Source organism: Triturus cristatus, chromosome 4_1, assembly GCF_964204655.1.
Source record: "Triturus cristatus chromosome 4_1, aTriCri1.1, whole genome shotgun sequence".
NCBI lineage: Eukaryota > Metazoa > Chordata > Amphibia > Caudata > Salamandridae > Triturus > Triturus cristatus.
Window position 1 is genome coordinate 921,143,392 of NC_140585.1, and position 21,693 is coordinate 921,165,084.

Consider the following 21,693-nt stretch of genomic DNA (forward strand, 5'->3'; position numbering starts at 1 on the left):
TCGTCAGTTTAAGCCGACGGACCACATCCACTCCCCAGCTTCGAGTCCCACTAGAAGGCGCGGCCACCTGGGGAGGCGGGAACAGGTGACTAAACCCCCTTGTTAGAAGGCGACGCTGAGGGGATCGTGTGTCAAAGCCTCACCTGCCCCTTCGTACTAAAATGGAAGAGAAATGCTCGGCCTCGCATTATACGCTAAAACCGCAGGCATTCAGTGCGAGGGAGGTGAGTCTTTAAGTAGATGAACAATAGCGTCAGAGGGGCGTGCGTTCCGGGTGACTCACGGCCAGGCCTGTAAGAGGCAAACAAAGGGATATCCCCTGCAGTGATGACTAACCTCGCCTGCCCGCTGCTCCGGGGCGGGCCAACGTGGATCCAGAAAGCTATTTGCTATTTTATTTTTTATAATAGTGTGGGTACTATTTGCATATTACAAACAAAACCGTTTCGGTGAAAAAAAATCAAACACTCTTGCTGTCTGTGATTGACCTCACGGTCACAGGTTCAAGTCCTGTCTGGCCTGCTCAGCCTTTCATCCTTCCGAGGTCGATAAGATGAGTACAATAACATTATAATAAGCATCGTGTGTTCAGGGGCGAGCGTGCGCTTTAGAAATAGACTTACTGTTAGGTTATGTAACAAACCTGGGTCCAGAGAGCAGCCGAGACCTGTATAGGGCAAGGGGCATACACAGAAATGGGGTAAGCATGGCAGTCTTTTCTTGGGTTTATAGAGGTCCCAAGATTATGCAGGAGGCATGGGATTTATAATTCAGTTTCTCAGCAGAGAGCACTCGAGTGGGTCCTCGGGGGAAGGATGCCAATATAAAGGCTACAAAAGTATACAATAATACACGCAGAGAGGGAGAGAGAGTCACAATTGTTGCACTATGCTTCAGTGGTTACAAGATTTACATTTCAGGTGATGAGTATTCTTGTGTGGATGGATGTGAGGGTGTGAGCAGGACACACACCATAATGGGTCAAATTATGCTATGACTCATTGCTGCATTTTCCAGGATATCAGGGTGCGTGGCGTTACTACTTACAAGGAAGCGAGGGACTGTAGAAAGGTCAGCTTTGTAGACCAGCCTCGGCCAAGAAACGAGCAGAAGGAAAGATTCAACGAAGGCGAGCGCACCAACGTGCCCAAAGAGGCAAGCAAACAAGGACGTGTTTGGATTGCGTCAGCGCGTGCGTCAGCAGCCCAGCGCGAGCGAGTAATGCATGTTTTACGCACGGGAGTAAGCAGGCCGCTCAATGGTAAGTGAGTGCAACGACATGCGATTGCGTATCAATTCACGTGAAAAAGGAGGTAAAACAGCGCATGAGTATTTTTGCAAGTGAGTAAGCAACAATGTGTATAAATATATATTACCATGTGAGTGCCTAGTGCATTCCTTCCAGCAGCCACTGTGCCAACTAAAGTTTAGCTAAAACGGGAGGCAAGTGTCCCGGGGAAGAAACCACTTCTGGTGGAGGGACAGGCAAATGGCATAAAAGACCTTGAGTGATGGTGACCAGAAGAAGCAGGCAATGGACCAAGCAGGAGAAAAGGAAACATGTGGACCGAAGATCTACAATAAACAGTGGCAGAACAAGCACTAAATTGTTCAGGGAAAAAACATACTGGCTTAGAAAAAAGCTAGATTCCAAGCAAGAAGTAGCAAGAGCTTTACGACGCAACGCTTCATTGTATCGGGCACTCTTTGATAGTGGATTTTGCTCTGTAAAACAAAGTGGTAGGAAGAAACCACAACCTGCCATCTTAGTTTGGGAACCTTGAACTGAAGATGCAAGAGAGAAGCAACATTTGGGTTGGACTGAAAAACCATGCTACTTCCAAAATGGGGACCCTCTTTGTTCCACTCTGCCGCCCGCGTACCACAGGAGGACATCAGGACACTGGGGGTATGTTTACTAAACTTTAATGCAACGCAGGGCAGCAAGCAAACTTCTCCACTTTGTTGCATGAAAGGGAGAGGGCATAAATGCTCCATATTTACAAAGATATGAAGCATTTGTGTTCTCTCCTTGTGCTGGTGCACTGTGTGCAGCCTGGCGCAATGCAGGCACCCTCACACCATAGTGCAAGGGTGCCTGCGTTACAGGGAGGGTTATTTTTGTGCAGGAAGGGACACCTTCCTGCACAAAAACAACCCTTAGAGGTATTTTCTTCTTTTTCATGGAAAGAGGAAATAACGATGATAAATAAAGCTATTTTTCCTTGTTACACCTCACTTGGGAAGGAGTAGCATTTTGACACATTACTAGGTTTTCAAGTCTTCGTCAATCTGTGATTGCGCTAAAATCCATGGGTGGATGCACGGGAACGCCCATCCTCCACCCATGGAACACCTCCCAAGTTGAAATGTAACGTAACACAGTGCAAGCAGCAGCCTTGCGTTACATTTCTTCTCAAAGCCACACAAGGCAATTACTGCAGCCTTTGCGTTGTCCTTGTTCCGCCTTGCAGGATGCAGTGACAACGCAAAGCTTCAAACATATGGGCCTGGGTTTCCCCCACCAGCCCCACTCTGGAAATGCCACCTAGGTGAATCCTTGCCACTGACAACAGCCCGGGCGAACGATTACACATACTACCACACCCTGAGTGCAGCACCAGTGCTTGCCCCGGTATGGTGTCTTCTGACACCGAGCCTTGCAACCTATAAACAGTTCTACTCTCACAAGCTCGGATGTTTGCGAGGGATGCAGAAAGGGGACCTCCAGACAGTTTGAGTGACCCTATGAGGGATTGAGCCCTGTGTCAATCAGTATGGTAGTGTCAGTGGTTGTCAATGAATGAGAGCATTCATTATGTATAACTGAAGGAGTGTGTGAGGATAAAAATGTGGTTTAGGAAACCTAACCGCAGGATTAAGCTAAATCATTAGTAATATGTGAGCTCCTACATGAATGGGTGATCAAAAACAAAGTTTTAAATACTGTTTCAAGCTGCTTAAAATCTACAATTTGACTATACAGTATTTGGGTGACAAATTTCTATATGGAGCATGGCATATTAGGATTGTTAAAGTACACAGAGGCCCTGTACTGCAATACATAATGGAACATAAAAACCCCATTCTAGCTAGCAATCAATGTTTCCTATTTGCCCATAGAAAGCAGACATGGTTTGACCAGTTGTGTTGCTACCAGGATATTTCTGGAGAGTGATGACAGTAGCCCACTTCGATACTGTGGATTGCTAAATCCATTTACCTAACCACGGTGTGGAGCCATTGTTGCTTATTCAGGAATTCTAATGTATGTATGTATGTATGTATGTATTTGGTATTTGTTAAGCGCATAAATCACCCTTAGGTCTCATAGCGCTAGCTTATACTAAAAAACCAGAAAGAACAGGGACGAAAGAGCTAAAATAGACAGGTTTTGAGGGATCTGCGGCAGGCGTAACAAAGGCCCCCGCAGCCCCCGTGATGCGGGGGGGCCCCAGTCTTACTTACACTGGAGAGGGCCCCCCCCTCAGCCCCTTCTGGTGTGAGGGGCTCCTTCAGCACATCGTGCAGGGGGGGCCTCTCATGTTTTGTAAGGCCTCTGGCAGCGGCTTGGGCCTGAGTATTTTAAAGTCGTCCTACCAACAGGACTCCACAGCCCTCTCGAGGCTTGGTTTAAACATTACCTCTGCACGCCCGCCTCGTCACTTAGATAAGAAATTCAATGCTTCCAATAAGGTAGACTCCCTCGTTACGTCGGAGTAATGTAAACGCAAGCCAAGCTGGGACCAATTAAACTGTGTCAGTTTGGTTACTTAGTTTGCATGACTATCACTTGGGAGTTTTCTACTTTCCCTACACAAACGCCCATTTCCCCCTTCTGTTTCTTAGACATTGTAATGTCACCCTCCAAGGAAACGGTTCACCCTCTTTCCAGACGTGCCCTTTGTTTCGTATGTGCGGAATGTGCAGAGAGTGGTAGAGAATGAAAGTGCCAGTCCCAAGAATGCTTTCATCTGAGCAGCTTTCGGGGCAGCAGCTGTCTCAAAGGCGGCGCTGCCTGAAGAAATCCCAGGCTAGGCGGCTGCCAGAGGCCACCACAGGGAGCCACTCAAGAGGGCGGCCCTGTAGTGGCATCGGGCATCCACCCCCTCCTTCCGCCTCCTCCCCCCCTTCTCCTGGGGGTAGGGAGCTTGGCCTGGGGAGGAGTCCCCCTTTTGTCGCAGGTGTCCAGCGTCACGTCCGGTGTGCGAGGCGGGGTGAGGGGTACATAGGTATCCCCCACCCCCTCCTCGGCCTCTTTCCCGCACCAGACGTGCCGTGGACACCTCGCCTCCAAACACGCTCTGCGAGTGCAGATTGAGATATGTGGCGCTGTGAGTGTACAGTGAGAGCTGAAGTTGTGACTCCAGCGTGAGAGGTGAGCCCGTCTGAGCGGAGGGTGAATGATGTACCTGTCTGAGCGCCGAGTGAAGTTTGAGCCCATGTGAGTGCAGAGTGACAGCTGAGCCGTGTGAATGCAGTGTGAAAGGGGGGCCTCTGTGAGTGCACTTCAGACCTTGTGAATGCAGGGTGTGCCTCTGTGAGTGCCAGTTGAAACGTGAGCTGATGTTCATGCAGGGTGAGTGGCATGCCTATGTGAGAGAGCAGTCTGTGTGAATGAAGGGTGAGAGGCGTACCTATGCATGGTGAAAGGTGAGTGTGTGACAGTGCATAGTGAGAGGTGAGCCTATGTGAGTGCATGGTGAGATCTGAGCTCTTGTAAATGCACGGGCACCAAGGAAAATGCAGGGGGATATTTGAGCCCTTGTAAATGCTTGATGAGAGATAAATCTTGGTGAGTGCACGGGGGAGGATGTTCCCATGTGAGTGCACAAGGAGGGGTGTGCCTCTGTGAGTGAGTAGCGGTCTACCCATGTGAGTGCAGGGTGAGAGGGGTGCCTATGTGAGCAGAGAGTGAGTGATGTCAGTGTGTGTGTGCAGGGTGACTGGTGTGCCTGTGTGAGTACTGGGTGAGTGGTGTGCCCACATGAGTGCAAAGTGGGAGGAGTGCTCGCTTAAGTAGAGGGTGCGTCATGTGAGTTCAGGGGAGTGTGTGACTGTGTGAATACAGGGTGAAAGGCATGTCTGCCTGAATGCATGGGAAGAAGAGAGGCTGGGTGAATGCAGAGTGAGAGACATGCCTGTGTGTAACGGAGTAGCCAGAAAATTAGAATATCCTACCACTTCGCACCAAAGCTCTGATGGCACCAAGCAAGCGCAGCAAGTGAGTCCAAAACACCCTAGAAGTGCTCCTCTGTCTCTTACATCCAAGCATCTGTTCATTCATCCTTTCAGCCTCACATCCACCTTCTGCTATTAATCATTTCACCTTTACATTCTGTCATCCATTCATTATTTCATCCAACTTTCAATCGTTCACCATTCCATCCATTGGCCATTTTATCCATCCTCTAAGATTTTCATTTGCTCTACCATCTTTTTACCCTTCCTCAGATTTCCATTAATTCTGCCATCCATCCATCCTCTAAAATTCCCTTTACTCTGTCATCCTTTCATCCACCCATGTATCTATCCTCTCACTTACTTATCCTCTCATATAACATATGTATTTGTAAAGCACACGTTCATGCAGAAGGGTATCTTGGCGTTGAATAACAGATGTTTATTGTTACCCAACTCAATGGTATTCATTTTATCGACCCCAGAGGGATGAAAGTCTGAGTGGACCCGCTGGGATTTGAATCTGTGACTATGAGTTCAAACATAAGCCTCTACAGTTGATGGATTAGTCCACTGAGCTACCAGACCGACTCATTCACCTATCCTCTCACCAGTGACATAACAATAGCCCCTGTACACCCAGTGGTGCGGTGGGGCCCAAGCTCCAGAGGGCCCCTTCCGGCACTGTGCATGAGTGGCTGGCCCCTGGTCCGAGAGCTCCTGAATGGGTCCAGAGCATGGGGGGCCCACTCCATGTACTTTGCAGGGGGGCCCATCAAGTTTTGTTACGCTACTGATCTGCGGAATTTCTTGTGATTGGTTTCCAATCAGAGATGTAAAGGCAATGTGTTCCACATTACAGGAGCAGTTCTGGAAAAGGATCTACCACCATTCCAGACTGTGCGGACCTTAGGTACAGTTAGGAGTTGTTTACTGGTGGAGCAAAGGGTTCTTACTGGTTGATGTTTTATCAGTTTCTTAGCTAGATATTGCGGTCCTTTACTGTTGAGGGTTTTGTGTACCAGACAGCAGAGTTTGAAATGTATCCACTTTCTGATGGGGAGCCAGTGGAAGGTCTTCAGGCTGGGAGCCGAGGGTGAGCGGGGGGAGGTTTAGGGCCAGCCTGGCCGCAGTGTTCGGCAGGACCTGAAGCTTTGTTAGATGTTCTTCATTTATGGATGCTAGTAATGCGTTTCCGTAGTCCAAGCGGCTTATGATTAGTCCCTGTACTAGGGGCATGCGAGAGGATGAAGGAATCCATTTAAAGATTTTTCTAAGACTACACATTAGACCTTAGCTGGTGCGAACCACATTATTAATGTCGTCCATCATGGAGAGTTTGTTGTCTATTATCACTCCAAGACTGTGGGCTGCCGTCTTGGGTGGGGGGCAGGGTCCCAGAGAGGGCGGCCACCAGTCGTTGGTCCATAGTTTCTGGGCATCACTAAAGAGAATGATTTCTGTTTTACTAGCGTTAAGTAGAAGATGGTTGTTTATCATCCAGTCATTTTAGCCATCATGCAATGTTTGAATCTGAGTTTAGTGTCGGTGGGATCGAGTCCAAGGGTAATTAGTAATTGCATGTCGTCCGCGTATGACACTGTTTCAAAGCCATAGGCTTTGATTATCTTGGCTAAGGGAGACACATACAAATTAAAGAGTGTAGCCCATTGTGGGACCCCCTTGTCAATGGGCTGGCTACTGGAGGAAAAGGCTCCAATTTGGACCTTGGATGATCGGTTCGTCAGGTAGCTCTTGAGCCAGTTCAGTGCGGGGCCCTCGACACCGAACTCCCATAGGCACTCCAAGAGGATGCCATGTGAGATGGTGTTGAAAGCTGTCAATAGGTCAAGTAAAACCAGGATGGCAGATTGTCTGGCGTCAAGAGAGAGCCTGATGTTATCGACCATCTCTAGTAAGGCCGTTTCGGTGCTGTGGAAGGCCCGAAACCCCGATTGAGATGGGTCCAGCAGGTTATTGCTTTCTAGGTGTTTGGATAGTTGGCTGTTGACCAGTTATTCCATGATTTTACCAAACAGGGGTAGGGGAGAGATTGGTCGGTAGTTAGAGAGCTGTTTAGGGTCGGCTGTCAGCTTTTTTAGGATGGGTCTGACTATGGCCTCTTTCCAGAGTGAAGGTACGGTGGATTGAGATATCAAAAGAATGAGGATTTTGGTCAGATTGGGCAGAAGGGCAGGTCCAATTTTAGACAGAATCTGGGAGGAGGCAGGGTCGGTCGGTGAGCCGGATTTAATCCTACTTAGAGTGGAAGATACTTCTTCTCTGTAACTGCGTGAAATTCTCTGAGAGAGTTTGCGTGCGAGAGAAGGTTCTCAGTGTGTCTCTCTTTAGGTGATATGTCAATCGGTTGGGGAAAGAGTTTGTGAATGTCATTTATTTTATTCACAAAAAAGGATGAGAGGTAGTCGACCCACTCCTGGGAAGCGTCATGCGTTGGTTGGCAGGAGGGGGGGGTTTGTGTACTCCTTCACAATCTTGTACAGCTCTTTGTGAGAGTTGGAGGCCTGATTAATTCTGTTTCCTAAATACATTTTTTGGGCTGTGGCACAGGGTCAAGACTCATTTGCATATGGCTGGGTTCAAACTGGAATGGTGAGCAAAAAAACGATGGATTTAGGCCCAGATCTCTGTACTGGGGTGAATGTATGACATTGTTCTGCATTCTGTCCATCAACTGTTGTTTTTGCAATTGTCACCCCGAGTGGGACGGGTATGCCCAGACGTGGGTCACGTGCTCTCCATGCCACTGGAATCAAGCTATCCTGGCGAAACCGGTCGTAGGATGCTTGTTTCCAGTCCAGGGAGGACCTGGCATGGCAGTTCAGGCTGGACTGTTCCCATGAGGCACAGGGTCAAGACTGATTTGCATATGGCTGGGTTCAAACTGGAATGGCATGGTGAGCAAAAAAACGATGGATTTAGGCCCAGATCTCTGTACTGGGGTGAATGTATGACATTGTTCTGCATTCTGTCCATCAACTGTTGTTTTTGCAACAATCATCTGATGACATCACAACTGTGAATGTGAAATATGGTTTCTTTATTTAACAGGTATAGACATACACATGAGTTGTCAGATAGTAATAGTCATATACCTAGGGTTTAAACTGGAAATGGTCATATTTACAATGATACATTATTTATTTTACAGGTCTCCTTCAAACTGTTCCCTTTATTTCCTTCCCTCTCTGCGTTATTACTGCACCTCAGACTTGGGTTTATCAAAAGGTGGACCATTCTGAGCATTGTCCCGATCCTGAGAATCCAACCTATGTCTTCTTGCCTGCGCTGGCCCTGGGCCTCCTGACAAAACTGCCTTGTTTCTTTCCCATGTTACTCACTAACTGCCTTCCTGGTGCCCTCACTTACACTGGTGTTGTGACAGCCATTTGTGGTGCTGCTACAAGTGCCCCTTCTGTACTTGTTTTTTAGGTCTCGCTTAGCTATTGCGTTTACGCAATCACTATGCGAGACTCTAGTAAGAGGGGCATTTCAAAGTGCTCCCAAAAGTGGATTGCATGGCGAGCACGCGCACAATCACGTGCATCGTGCCGCCATGCAATCCGTTTGGGGAAGCGCTTCAGCCCACTGGCTCGTGCACGTGTAGCCACAGCCTCGGCATCATACTTCAAAGGGTCCGCTCCCCCGCCTGGAATGCGCTTGCCCCGCCCCTGCCACTGTAATAAAACGCATCAGCTGGCCAATGTTTCATCGCTCATGCCTAGCATCAGCCTGCTGTGCAGAGCCAGGGACAGGCAGCCACAGGCAGTTCTTGCTCTGTCTGCTTCCCTCCCGCCCCTGCTTCCTCCAGTAGTGAATAACACGGCGGTGCTTACACATCATAAAGCCTGGCTGTAATAAAACGCATCGGCTGGCCAAGGTTTCATCGCTCACGCCTAGTATCAGCCTGCTGTGCAGAGCCAGGGACAGGCAGCCACGGGTAGTTCTTTCTCTGTCTGCTTCCCTCCTGCCCCTGCTTCCTCCAGTAGTGAATAACACGGCGGTGCTTACACATCATAAAGCCTGCTGTAATAAAACGCATCAGCTGGCCAATGTTTCATCGCTCATGCCTAGCATCAGCCTGCTGTGCAGAGCCAGGGACAGGCAGCCACGGGCAGTTCTTTCTCTGTCTGCTTCCCTCCCGCCCCTGCTTCCTCCAGTAGTGAATAACACGGCGGTGCTTACACATCATAAAGCCTGCTGTAATAAAACGCATCGGCTGGCCAAGGTTTCATCGCTCACTCAATAATCCATTAATACAGCCGCGCTGCCCTGGCGTCTTCAGAACTCCAACTCCGAGGTAATTGTAATCAGCCGGGCCAGCTGCTAGTTAACAGCAGCTGCTGGCGGCGCCACAAATATGCTCCCTGGCTGACATCTTTATCTGCAGTCTTTCAAGGGGAGCCCGGATGCTCCTGCCGTGACTTGTGTGGCGTATTTACATCTATATAATTATTTTATTTAAAATAGAAAAGCAAAATGGAAGCATTGCATGTGGCAGGGAGGAGTGCGTACAAGGAAAGGGTTGCCTGCAGAGAGCAGGTGGAACAGCGTCCCTGCCACCCTCTGAAGGAAAAAACAAAATGCGGCTGCCCGTGGCCCCCCTTAGTCCCATTTGGGCATTTCCCCACTCCCACTAATAATGGGGGACTCTAGGAGGAGTCCCCTTATCAGTCGCGTCACTTCCGGCACGTAGAGGAGGGGGAGGTATTTATGCCTCCCCCCAGCCATCTTGGCGTCCTCTTAGCTGTTTAGCAGGGACGTTCGCATCTGTGATAGAGCGTTAGTCAAGCAAGTCTGGTAGTAGGCGTAAGTTCTCTCCAAATTGTTGTTGTGACTGCAATAGTGTGCGCTAGGCGGAAAACAGTCTTGTTCGCTATGGATTATTATAGAGAAGGTCTGTGCACATGTCGGGTCAACCTCAACTAAGAGGTGCACTCTGCTCCCAGGTCGGGCTACGGGTCGCTTCAGTGATGCACGAAATGCCCCGTCCACATAGCCACGTATATAGGCTGGTTGTGGAAGCGGTCCTATAAACGAGTGGGCTGCGGTTCCATTGAACCAGGTGATAGGGTGCACATAAGGCTAGAGAGCTGCAACTACAGGTTCAGGAGGTGGGAGCCACTTCAGCTTGAAGGAAGATAGCGATGTTTAAGAGTAGAGCCGCCTCCTGGGAGGCCATCACATCCTTGCAGGGCATGCGAGGCACTGGTCCTTTCCCAGAGAACCATAAACCGCTCCATGCGCAAATTCGCAGAGCAAGGGGCTTTGGCTTCATCAGGCATGAGCCATGCCGGGCGAACACCAAAGGTTATTTTACAAAGTTGGGGTGCACTTGGCACAGGTGGGCTTGGATCTGTTCCTACTGGACATGAAGATGGCCCGTGAAGTTGCAGGTTGCAGTGAGAAAGGAACTGTTTTGGTGGGGGGGCTCTTTAGGCGACGGTGGCCGCCTCCAGAGCTGTGGCGGAGTTACAGGGCGATCTGGAAGTATATGGGTACAGAAAGGTTACCTCTGCAAGAGCACAATAGCAGTGCCAGAGCCAAATCACAGGAACCTCGTGTGGAGGGTCCTGGAACAACTACGTTGGCGCCCCGTTATTCCTTCGTGCGGTTGTGGGCCTGAACAACTGGGGGTTTGCCTTGCTACGCTCTGCCCTGAAAGGGGCGTGAGTAATAAGGGACCAATGTGTCACGTGATCCAGTAAGGGGATCACCCCCCATAAGGGTAGCGCTGATTGGTTTCTCCACAGTGCTTGGCTCATCAGGCGGGCAGGGCAGCATAGGTTGGTACAGCTGCCTGCCCTTGGATCGCCCGTAAGATAACCCACCATATTGCATACTTTTGTATGGAATAAACCTGCAGCAATATTTTCCCAAACAAAAGATGTGTTGTGTATTTATTTATGCATGCATACTCTGTTGTGGTAAGGGTGGGGTGTGATGCCATTATGGGACTAGGATTTTTCAGTATGCAGGTGTTTCCTTGTTTCACTTTCGATCACTGTAATATAAAAAAGCATCGTTTTGTGGGTGAAGGACATTTCCTCTGACCTGCGTGCACTACACCATACATTTCTGCCCTCAGCAGCGAGATAGCTCTGCGGGTTGTACCCCTGAAGAAAGAGGTTTTCAAATCCTGCAAGTCACTGGTTAGAAGGCTGCTGGGTCCCATCAGAGACTCAAATGTCGATAAAAGAAGCATCTTTTTGCACTAATTAATGTACTGTTCAGTGATAACGGCCTGCTGTACCAAGTGCCCGGTCACAAGCGAAGCAAAGCTGTGGACTGTGGCCCAGGGCTTAGTTTATGCTGCGACGGATGCACTGATGCTGCGAAATGGACTTCTAGTAAGTTTTGCAGAGCCCTACACTACAAGGGGTGCGGAATAGTGATGGAGGCCTACTAGGGGTAGGAGCATGATCACATTTTTAGGTCTCGCCTAGCTATTGTGTTTACGCAATCGCTATGCGAGACTCTAGTAAGAGGGGCATTTCAAAGTGCTCCCAAAAGTGGATTGCATGGCGAGCACGCGCACAATCACGTGCATCGTGCCGCCATGCAATACGTTTGGGGAAGCGCTTCAGCCCACTGGCGCGTGCACGTGTAGCCACAGCCTCGGCATCATACTTCAAAGGGTCCGCTCCCCCGCCTGGAATGCGCTCCCCCACCCCCGCCACAGCATGCCGAGGGATTGTTTCCTCATGGCGCCTCTCACAACTGTCCCTCCCCCACCACAGGGCTAGTTTCACGGACGCATTGCCATCCATCGATTTCACTTTCATGCCCATGTTCTCTTTGCCTTTCAGCACACAGCCCGCCCTCCCCCCTCCGTGTTTTCTTGCAGCTTTGCCCAGATCTGAGTCTCAAACAACCAAAATAATAAGTTTGCCCTGCACGCTTGCTGCGCTTTCAAAGTTAACATATGCCGCGCTCATTCCCTTTTCATCCTTCTAAGGTCGATAACATTAGCTCCATTAATTCTGCGTCTAAGGATTTAAATAACCATATGTTTTCTTGCAACTTTAGGCACTTCACACACACAGCCCCACTGCTCACACACACAGGCATCAAGGCAGCAACAGACTGCTCTGAGCCCCATCAGTGTTTGCCACACACACATGCCTCTCGCATCTCGTGTTTTCTTCCAGCTTTGGCCCGTGTTCTCTTTGCCTTTCAGCACTCATTCCCCGTAACCACCATTTAACTAACATCCTGCCACACTCATTCCATTTTCATCCTCGCTTTCACTTTCATGCCCGTGTTCTCTTTGCCTTTCAGCACACAGCTTCTCCGTAGCCACCATTTAACGACCATCCTGCCACACTCATTCCATTTTCATCCTCGCTTTCACTTTCATGCCCGTGTTCTCTTTGCCTTTCAGCACACAGCTTCTCCGTAGCCACCATTTAACGACCATCCTGCCGTAAACACCATTTAACTACCATCCTTTTAGTTAAAATAAAAGAATTGCCTCTAAGGGTTTAAGGAACCATAGAAATACAATGCAAGGCAACATACACTTCGAATGCCACTCAGAGCCACATAATTACATGCCACATAACTACAATGCACTCAATACAACAGACACTCCAAAAACCAATCAGTGCCACATAGTTACAAACCACATAATTACATAGCGATCAAGGCCACATACACTTCAAATACCACTCAGCGCCACATAATTACACACCACATAATTACACTACACTCAATGCCACATGCACTCCAAATAACACTCAGTGCCAATTAATTACAATGCAAACAATGCAAGATACACTCTAAATAACACTCAATGCCACATAATTACACGCCACTAAAATCAAGATACACTCCACACAAAACCACTCAGTGCCACATAATTATATTCTACATAATTACACTCTATCTATCTATCTATCTATCTATCTATCTATCTATCTATCTATCTATCTATCTATCTATCTATCTATCTATCTATCTATCTATCTATCTATCTATCTATCTATCTATCTATCTATCTATCTATCTATCTATCTATCTATCTATCTATCTATCTATCTATCTATCTATCTATCACATCACCACAGCATCACTTAGCACCACCACAGCATCACTCAAAGCCATTGTTATTTGTAATATCAATACATCTAAGTCACGTGAATACAACACATATTGCATTACAAATGCTATAGGTGTCACATTTGCAACAGTTAAAACTATTGACATTGTACATGAGAAAGCTAGTAATGTCAATATTTTCAATACCAACACATAAATGAAAAATTAGTCAATTTACAATACAAAAAGCTCAAACTTTCCTAATGCGAGACCTATTGCATTGCAAATGCTTGTTCAAGTTCCTTTTGCACCAGCTTAGCTGTGGCCCTCTCTGGCTGCTCTGTCCTTCCTTTGTCCTTTTCTTGTTTTTGCTTGAAATAATGTATTGTATAGACTTGTATTTCTGACCACGATTTAGCCTCCATTCCCACTACTCCGACTAGGCTTGCTTGTGTGTCCATGGGCAGGCCCCATTTCGATACATTCTAAAATAATATTGCATTTTCACAGTTACATCAAATGTCCTCTACTTCCTGTACCCATCGTTCTTTCAGTCTGCAAATTAATTCTGTAATGTCCATTTTCCCGCTCCCTCAGACAGCGGGGAAGAGCCCACTTTAAATTCTCCCTTTCCATTTGTGGCCATGGTGCGTATGTGGGCAGTTGTCCACCCTTGAAAATGAGGATAAAGTGAGTTATTGGTCGAGGATTTACTAGTCTTGAGCCTAACCTCAGGTCTGGTCTATTGCTTCAGATCACTTATTCCTTTATTTATAAACGTTTGTATAGGGCAAACGACCCTAGATGGTATCAGAGCACTTTACATGAAGAGGAAGTAGGATATACGCGTGGAAACAAAACTAGTTACATATACGAGCGAAGAACAAACATTGAGAACAAACAAATTATAAAAAGCTTACACTCTATTGAGAGTCAGCAATGTAAGAGTCAAAAACAATAAATGAATAACAGGCAGGCATACAATCAATAAACAAAAGGTGTTATCTTAGGGCAAAAACTTGTTTATTAGAAATGTTTTCACTTCTTTTTTGAAGGAGGCGGGAGACGAGATTAGGGGGACATCCGTAGGCAGAGATTTCCAAATCTTTGGAGCGATACCCAAGAAGGCTCTGTAGTATATTTTCCTTTTATGGAAAATCTGTGGTTTCATTAGCCGGGAGCTAGCACTTTGCGAAGAACTGCATCCCCTCGATAGTTCTAGCTTTTGTGCCAAATACCTGGGGGTATTGAAATGTAGGGCTTTATGAGCCATGCACGCAATCTTTAGTTGTATTCTTGCCTCATAAGGGAGCCAGTTCAGGGATTTTAGAGACGGGGAGATGTGGTTATTTCTTTTTGTTCCAGAGACAAGTCTGGCTGCATTGTTAAAGAAGGCCCTTAGAGGGGCCAGCTTGTATCTAGGTAGACCGCATAGTGTGGCACTTCTGTAGTCCAGCCTGGGCAACACAAGAGCTTGGAGCGCAAGCTTAAGGTCCTCCTTAAGCTTGGTTTGTCTATAGCATACTCCTCCCAGACTGCGATGCACTCCTGCCTATAGGGGTAGTTTCAATCTGGGTTGCCCTGTCCCTGACATATACAATCTTCGGCAGTTGCTAAGTTGATGGGTTGAAAAGATCCTTCTCGGGCCATGGTTTCTTCTCTTCCTTTTTAGTCCATTTTGCCAATTCATCCGAAAAGGGCTGGCAATGGTAACTACCCGCCTTATATTCTATTACCTCTATGGGTGTTAGATCTGACCTACTCTTTTTAGGATTGACTTCTTCCACATTTCTTAGGTGTCTCTTATTTCCATTAATGAACCTCTGTTTAGGGTTCTCGCAACTCATCTTCCTCTGCCCCCCCCTACAACTTGTAACTCATTTGGGGGGTTATTATATTGTGACGTCTATGTCCCTCTTCCATTGTTCTTCTTCTCTTATCCATTCATCAGTTGCATCTCTTAAAGTTTCCACAGAAGTGTCTCCCATCGTAGAACAACATGTCCCGTAATCCATTGTCCTCGAAGGGGAGCAGGGCTTCTAGAGCGTTCTGCCTTTCTAACAGTGTGCTGCAATTTATTTATGAGTCTGTCTCGTCGGTCTGGTTCTGAACTGGCTCGAGGAGCTGTAGGGGTGGAGTCTAAAGGTGCCTGATTTCCCTGTGATTTTTGGCTCTCCTCTTTAGGTGCAGCACTAACGGGATCTTGGCACCCTGTAGCTGGTAGAATGTGTTAAAGACCATAAGGTGGGGGCTTCTCTGGGGACTGTGCCTCTTTGGGTGCTGTTGATTTCATGTTTGTTTTTGTGTCGCAGAATACTTGCCATAATGACAGGGTCGCTTCCCTTTTGTTTTATCTTCCTATTATATGTATATGTAGAGGGAATGTAATTCAATGTGTGTTCAATTATGTCTTCGTCAAATTTCCTTTCCTTTGGCTATGACTGGGTGTGGCTCTTGGTACCATTGTACCATTGTTTACAATACTTTTGTATCTTCTTCCTGTTTAAATTAAAAGTTTTTATCATTTGTTCCAGAGGGGTCTCCATGGTCCCCTAAGTGTACATTTCCTATGCGTAATAGAAGTGTGACTTTTAAACCCTTGTTCGTTTGTCCACTGTCTTATGCCCCTTTTGGACCTGTGTCCTTTACTAATATATTTGCGTTCTATGAATATGGCTAACCTATAGTAGTGGTGAACAAGTGTTGATCTTATGCATTGTTACCTGACTTAACATATACTAACGTGAGGCCAAAGTGATGAACATCAAGCACATTTATTGCTGTTCTATGTAACACTTCTTCTATGGTTATATCTGGAGTGGGTGCATTTATGGGGTGGGTCTAAAAGAATTGTGCCTGATGCAATACATGGTACAATATTATCGTGAATGTAAACTACTATTTGTGGAGCTCGAGGATGTGAGCTCCCGTTCATGTTTCAACCGTCTGAATTGGTTATTATATGAATTTCAGGGGTATCACATGGACACGGGGGTTCTCCATGGGCCCATAGCAATATACATTTTAAACAAATCTCATCTGTTACCTTCTACTGTGAATTATCAATCTCACTAATAGGGAATTTTTATTAATCTTTAGGCTTTTCTTGGTGTGTTTTCCCAACTTCCAAGACACCTTAGGGGTTTGTATTGGAATACCAAAAATATTGCAAATATCTTTCTGCCAATTCTTCCTCGCGCATACCAGACTGTATGACAATTGGTGAGGAACCCTGACTTTTCTCCATAATTTGTCCCTGGTGATTACGCAGTACTGTACTCTTTATGTGATCTTCCTTATTGATGGAAGGATAGCTAATTGAAACTAATGCACTTTTTGCGCTTTTTGGATTCGCAACCAAGGGTCTGGCCTTGCTCAGGACATGTTAATTGACACCAGCAGTTCGCAGTCCTGTTACCTAACCGTCAGACTCCCCAACTGATGCCTCTGCCTCTGTTGCTTTTCTTTAAAGACACCTTCCAGATATCTTATTCTGGAAATTTGGGAGCCGTGCGTCTGAATTATTCAAGGTAAGGTCTGCCGTGGCGATCAAATGACTGTCTCTTTACCATATCAGACTTCACACACTTGTTACTCAGTTCTGTCTCACTATTTCTACACTAGCCCTCCGGTTCTAACCTGCAAATCTGTGGGCAATCCCTGAAGGAATGTCCCTGCCAGACGTTCCCTCCTGGGTATTACACTATTACCTGCTAAATCACTTCCCAATGGAGTGTGTCTTCCAGGAGCTGTCCCCTGGCTAATGCACTACTGCCTGCTGGATCACTACCTAAAGGAGTGTATCTTCCATGAGCTATGCACTACTAATGCACTACTGCCTGCTATTGTCCCCTTCTACTTCTATTTCAAAGGAGAATTCACACCGCTAGTTTGCTGGTGTGTACCAGGAATCACCACATTTCATTTCTCTAAACATATCATTTCATCCTAACAAAAGAAAAAGAAAAACCCCATGCATGCATTTCTATAGAACGATTGCCAAAGAATCATGCAATTTAACATTTTAAGGTACGAAGTTTGATCTCTCCTCCCCCTTTTAATGGCAACCTGGGATTGTTCCCGCCCGTCTTTTGAACAGGCAGTGTTAGAAATGGGATTTCTGGTTGGCTAAGGCTTGCGCCAAAGCCAGGCAGAAACCACCACTCTAGTCAGGGCAAGGGAGTTACACGCTGAAGATAACCCCTGCTCACCCCCTTGGTAGCTTGGCACAAGCAATCAGGCTTATCCCAGAGGCAATGTGTAAAGCATTTGCGCAACACACACCCACAGCAGCAACACATTAGGCAAACCACAAAAGAAACTCCACACAAGGTTATATAATAGCCTTTGTATTATCATAAACGCATTAGAAACATAATCACACATTTACACTGTGCCAACTGGCACTAGGCAATATTCACAGGGGATTATATACAGGACCCGGCCAATTGGGCGGTGGTCAGAACCATCACCACAGGTAAGTAAATATAAACCACAACCAGTAACTACTGGTACAATAATGACCTAAGCCTTATCACATTCACATTGGACACCATCCTAAAATATCATAGCATGACATTAGGCAATAAATCACATTAGGTCCCCACCTCATTAGCATAAACACATTACGCATTAGGCCTCACCAGCATAAACAAATTATGCATAAACATCCTAAACATAAACACATTATGTGATAGGCATCACAAGCATTAAAACACATTATGCATCTCATCAGGCCTAAACCATATTACGCCTAAATCACATTGGCATTATCATCACTTTAGGTGACACATCCGGGTCACCACCCTGTGCATAAATCATTAGCAACAGTGCCCCACCATACCCACTTTCAGCGGGCACACCTAAGGGAAACGCATTAGGCATAAATCCTGAGCATAAACATATCCTGCATCATCACTGTAGGCATCAAACACATTATGCAATAAAACAGCAGTGCACCACAGTACACTGACCAGGTGTACACACAGGTGCGACCTGCCCCCAGGCCAACTGCCTTACACCGGGGCTCAAATGCCCTATGTCCATAAAGTCAGGGCTCCTACAGGACCCTCTACTGGCCCTCTGAATGCCAATGCAGCAAACAAAAAGTGTGCAATGTACTGGGGCTTGGGGGAGTGTAACTCACCCCCCTCCTCATAAAAAAAATGCCCCCAAACGTTGCAGCCGCCCACTGTCCGGCGGGGCAGCTCTGGGACTCTGAATAAAATCGACCCCATGTTGCAGCCACCTGTATCTGCTGAGCAGCTGTGCAGGGAACAAACAGCTCTGGCACTCTCCGTGCCTCTGGCGCACAAAAACAATGCCCCGCACTCAGCCCCTGGGTCCGGGACTCTTCTGGTGCCTCCTCTGGCAGGGGGAAAAGCACAGACGATGCGGGAATTGTAGCCCTGCTCACTGGACTCGTCTCACTGTGGGGGCGGGCACCGACAATATGCCCCGACAATTACGTCCCTCACGGGCACTTCTGGTGCCTCCTCTCCATGTGCACATCAAAGCCCCACTCACCCGGCTCTGCAGGGTCTCCTCGGCTCTCGGGCACTCTCAGCTCGGCCCCCTCACTGGCTCCGCAGGCTCCTCTGGTCTCCCCCACGGCAGGGAGAGACTCAGCACTTCACCCGGTCCCTCTCCTGGGACACGGGTCTTCAAGGTGAAGCCCGCGAGGCTCTGCACGGCCCCCGGCGGCGGGCGGGACTTCCTCCTCCCTGCTTCCGGGTCTTGTTGCGCTGCGATTGGCAGCCGCAGTCACCTCCTTCAGTGGCCCTGCCCAGAGTCAGGCAAGGCCATCAGGCTTCCTGGTCGGGCAGCCGGCTTCTTCTCCTCTTCACGGCAAAGTAGGGTGGGCACCGGCGACAATTAAATCATCAATGCGGGGTGGGCACCCGCGAAAGGAACCATAATGCGGGGTGGGCACCCGCTGCAAAGGCACCGATGCGGGTTGGGCTCCCGCTCGGTTTTTAAAGTATGAATCAGCGGGGTAGGTTCCCGCAACAGCATAAAGGCAGGATGGGCTCCTGCCTTAATACACGCACAAACACGGGGTGGGCACCCGCTCTTCCAGAGGCATCTAAACAGCTGGGTGGGCGCCCGCTTTCCACACACTGCGGGGGAATCCCCACGTCGGGATTCCCTTGGAACCGATCGCAGCTTAGCGCTGCAGGCAAACCTGCTTGTCTCTCCTGTGCAAATTAGGTTATAGCGCTCACGAGGCGCTAGGAGCCTGTACTGCAATAAAAGGAAAAAGGTCCAAAAGCAAAGTTTCTAGGGGCACAGCTGGACCCAGGGAGGCCAGCACGCAGGGCCCCCCAGCAGGGAGGCAAGCCCTCGTGGCGGTTCCTCCTGGCCCCCCAGCAGCAGCAAGCCCCCAGCAAGTCCAGGATCAGCACAAAAAAACATGGGGTCACAGCCCCTACATTTATACTCCATTTCCCTTTGTCTGCGGAGCCCAGGGCTTGGGGGGACCAGCTAGAACTGGTTCTGGAGCACTCTGTTTACAGTGCTCACACCCTTCTTTGGGAGATGGGGGCTCGGCCATCAGACACACCACAGGGGGGCGGAGCCAGCATTGACCTAGGCAGGCACAATCCTATTCAGGGCCAGGGGATTACTCCTCTCACAACTCCAAATGCAGATGTCCCATTCAGCCTAGGGATGACTCACACTGCCCCTCCTGGAGCCACACACACCTCACCAGCCCCTGTCACTCAAAAGCCAGACATGCAATTCACATCAGGCAGGCAGACACATAGCACACAGAAATGCCAACTTCTAAAAGTGGTATTTCAAAAATAGTTATAATAAATCTGCGCACACCATTGCGCAGCATTTATTATGACAATTCCAAATATACTAAACTTGACCACACTGCTCCTCTCATATCAGGAATTACCACTGAAACACTTATTAGGGAATCCCCAATGCATTCCTATGAGAGGGCAGCCCCACAGTAGTGAGAAACCAAAATGGCTGTTTGTCACTACCAGGACATGTCACACACTTAAGTTACATGTCCTATCTTTTACCTACAATGCACCCTGCCCAGAGGGCTAGCTAGGGCCTTCCTTAGGGGTGACTGACATGTAGAAAAAGGGGGGTCACAGAAATGGCACACACTTTAGGTGCCATGTCACAGTGGCAGTAACACTGCGCGCACAGGCCCTGCAATGGCAGAGGCCTGAGATAGGTTTGCAAGGCTCGTTTGGTGTGTGGCGCAATCAGCGCTGCAAGCCCACCAGTAGTATTTAATTTACCAGCCCTGGGTATATGAGATACCACTTTACAAGGGACTGACAGGTAAATTAAATATGCCAAACAGGTATAGACCAATCTTACCATAAGTAACACAGAGAGCACACGCACTTTACACTGAACAGCAGTGCTAAAGTGCCCAGAGTCCTAAAACCACCAACACCTTGTCAGAACAAGCATTTGCAATGCAATAGGTCTCGCATTTCCGCGAGTTTATGCTATTGGCACTGTAAATATCAATGCCTTTTATTTATGTTTTAAAAACAGAAACAAAAATAAAAGGCATTGTCATTTACAATGTCAATAGCTCAAACTCATGTAAATGCGAGACCTATTGCATTGCAAATGCTTGTTCATTATGCATTTTTTTCTTTTACGTCATTGCGACATTTGTCTAATTCTGACTATTGGCCTAGTGTGCTTAGATTTTGGGTACTAGGTCTGTATATTGAATAAAGTGTTTGAATCTTATTTTGCTCGGTAAGGCGGAATGTTACCTACACGGTATACCACTAAATGGGGACACTATAGGGTGTATACTGTATAAAGAATGGTTCGCAGGACGACCAGACCATACTCTATACAAGGTTCAACTTGTGTGCAGTCTATTCTAAAACGCTGAATGGTGAAATTAATAACTACTTCAAGAACAATTAAATGGAACAAGTTTCTCCAGTTTGTACTTCCTCGGTTTAAGAGAAGTTAGTTGTAATGAGCTCACGCGGATGTTGCTTTCTCGTCCCTGCCTGGATGTGTGTTTGCCTGTAACCTTTGAACCTTCGACCATGTAAACAGAACTGCCCCAACGCACGAGACTACAAAAGACAGTCGGGCAGTGAACGCTTCATACCTGCAGTGCGAAGCCACCATTCAATATACAGTGTTCGCTCGATCGCGATTTTTGCGTCCAACGGTGAAATGGAGACGCTGGTCATTTTAAGGCAATGGATTGCAGACAACAAGGCATTCTTTCAACCACCAGTGTGCAACAAACTCATGTAAGTATTATCCAGGTTTTACTTTTACGTTCTGTAATGAGATATCACACCCCCTATCCCGCCCAAAAAAAGAATACTGCTGAAATGAAATCGAAAGACGTGTCAAATTTATGCACCTACGGAGGAGCCTGAAATGTTTACAAAGCTTTCGCTTTAAATGCTGTTTATCTACTTTAAAAACAAGCGG

At 47.5% G+C, this 21,693-nt stretch overlaps 1 long non-coding RNA gene across 1 annotated transcript in view; it reads right to left on the minus strand.

Annotated features, from left to right (window-relative positions):
• The window catches only part of LOC146855815 (uncharacterized), a 163,386-nt gene extending 144,421 nt beyond the window's left edge, over positions 1-18,965 (minus strand). Inside the window, exon 1 of the long non-coding RNA XR_014981399.1 lies at positions 18,769-18,965. This is a non-coding gene — a long non-coding RNA (uncharacterized LOC146855815). The remainder of the gene's footprint in view (positions 1-18,768) is intronic.
• Positions 18,966-21,693: the final 2,728 nt, after the last annotated feature.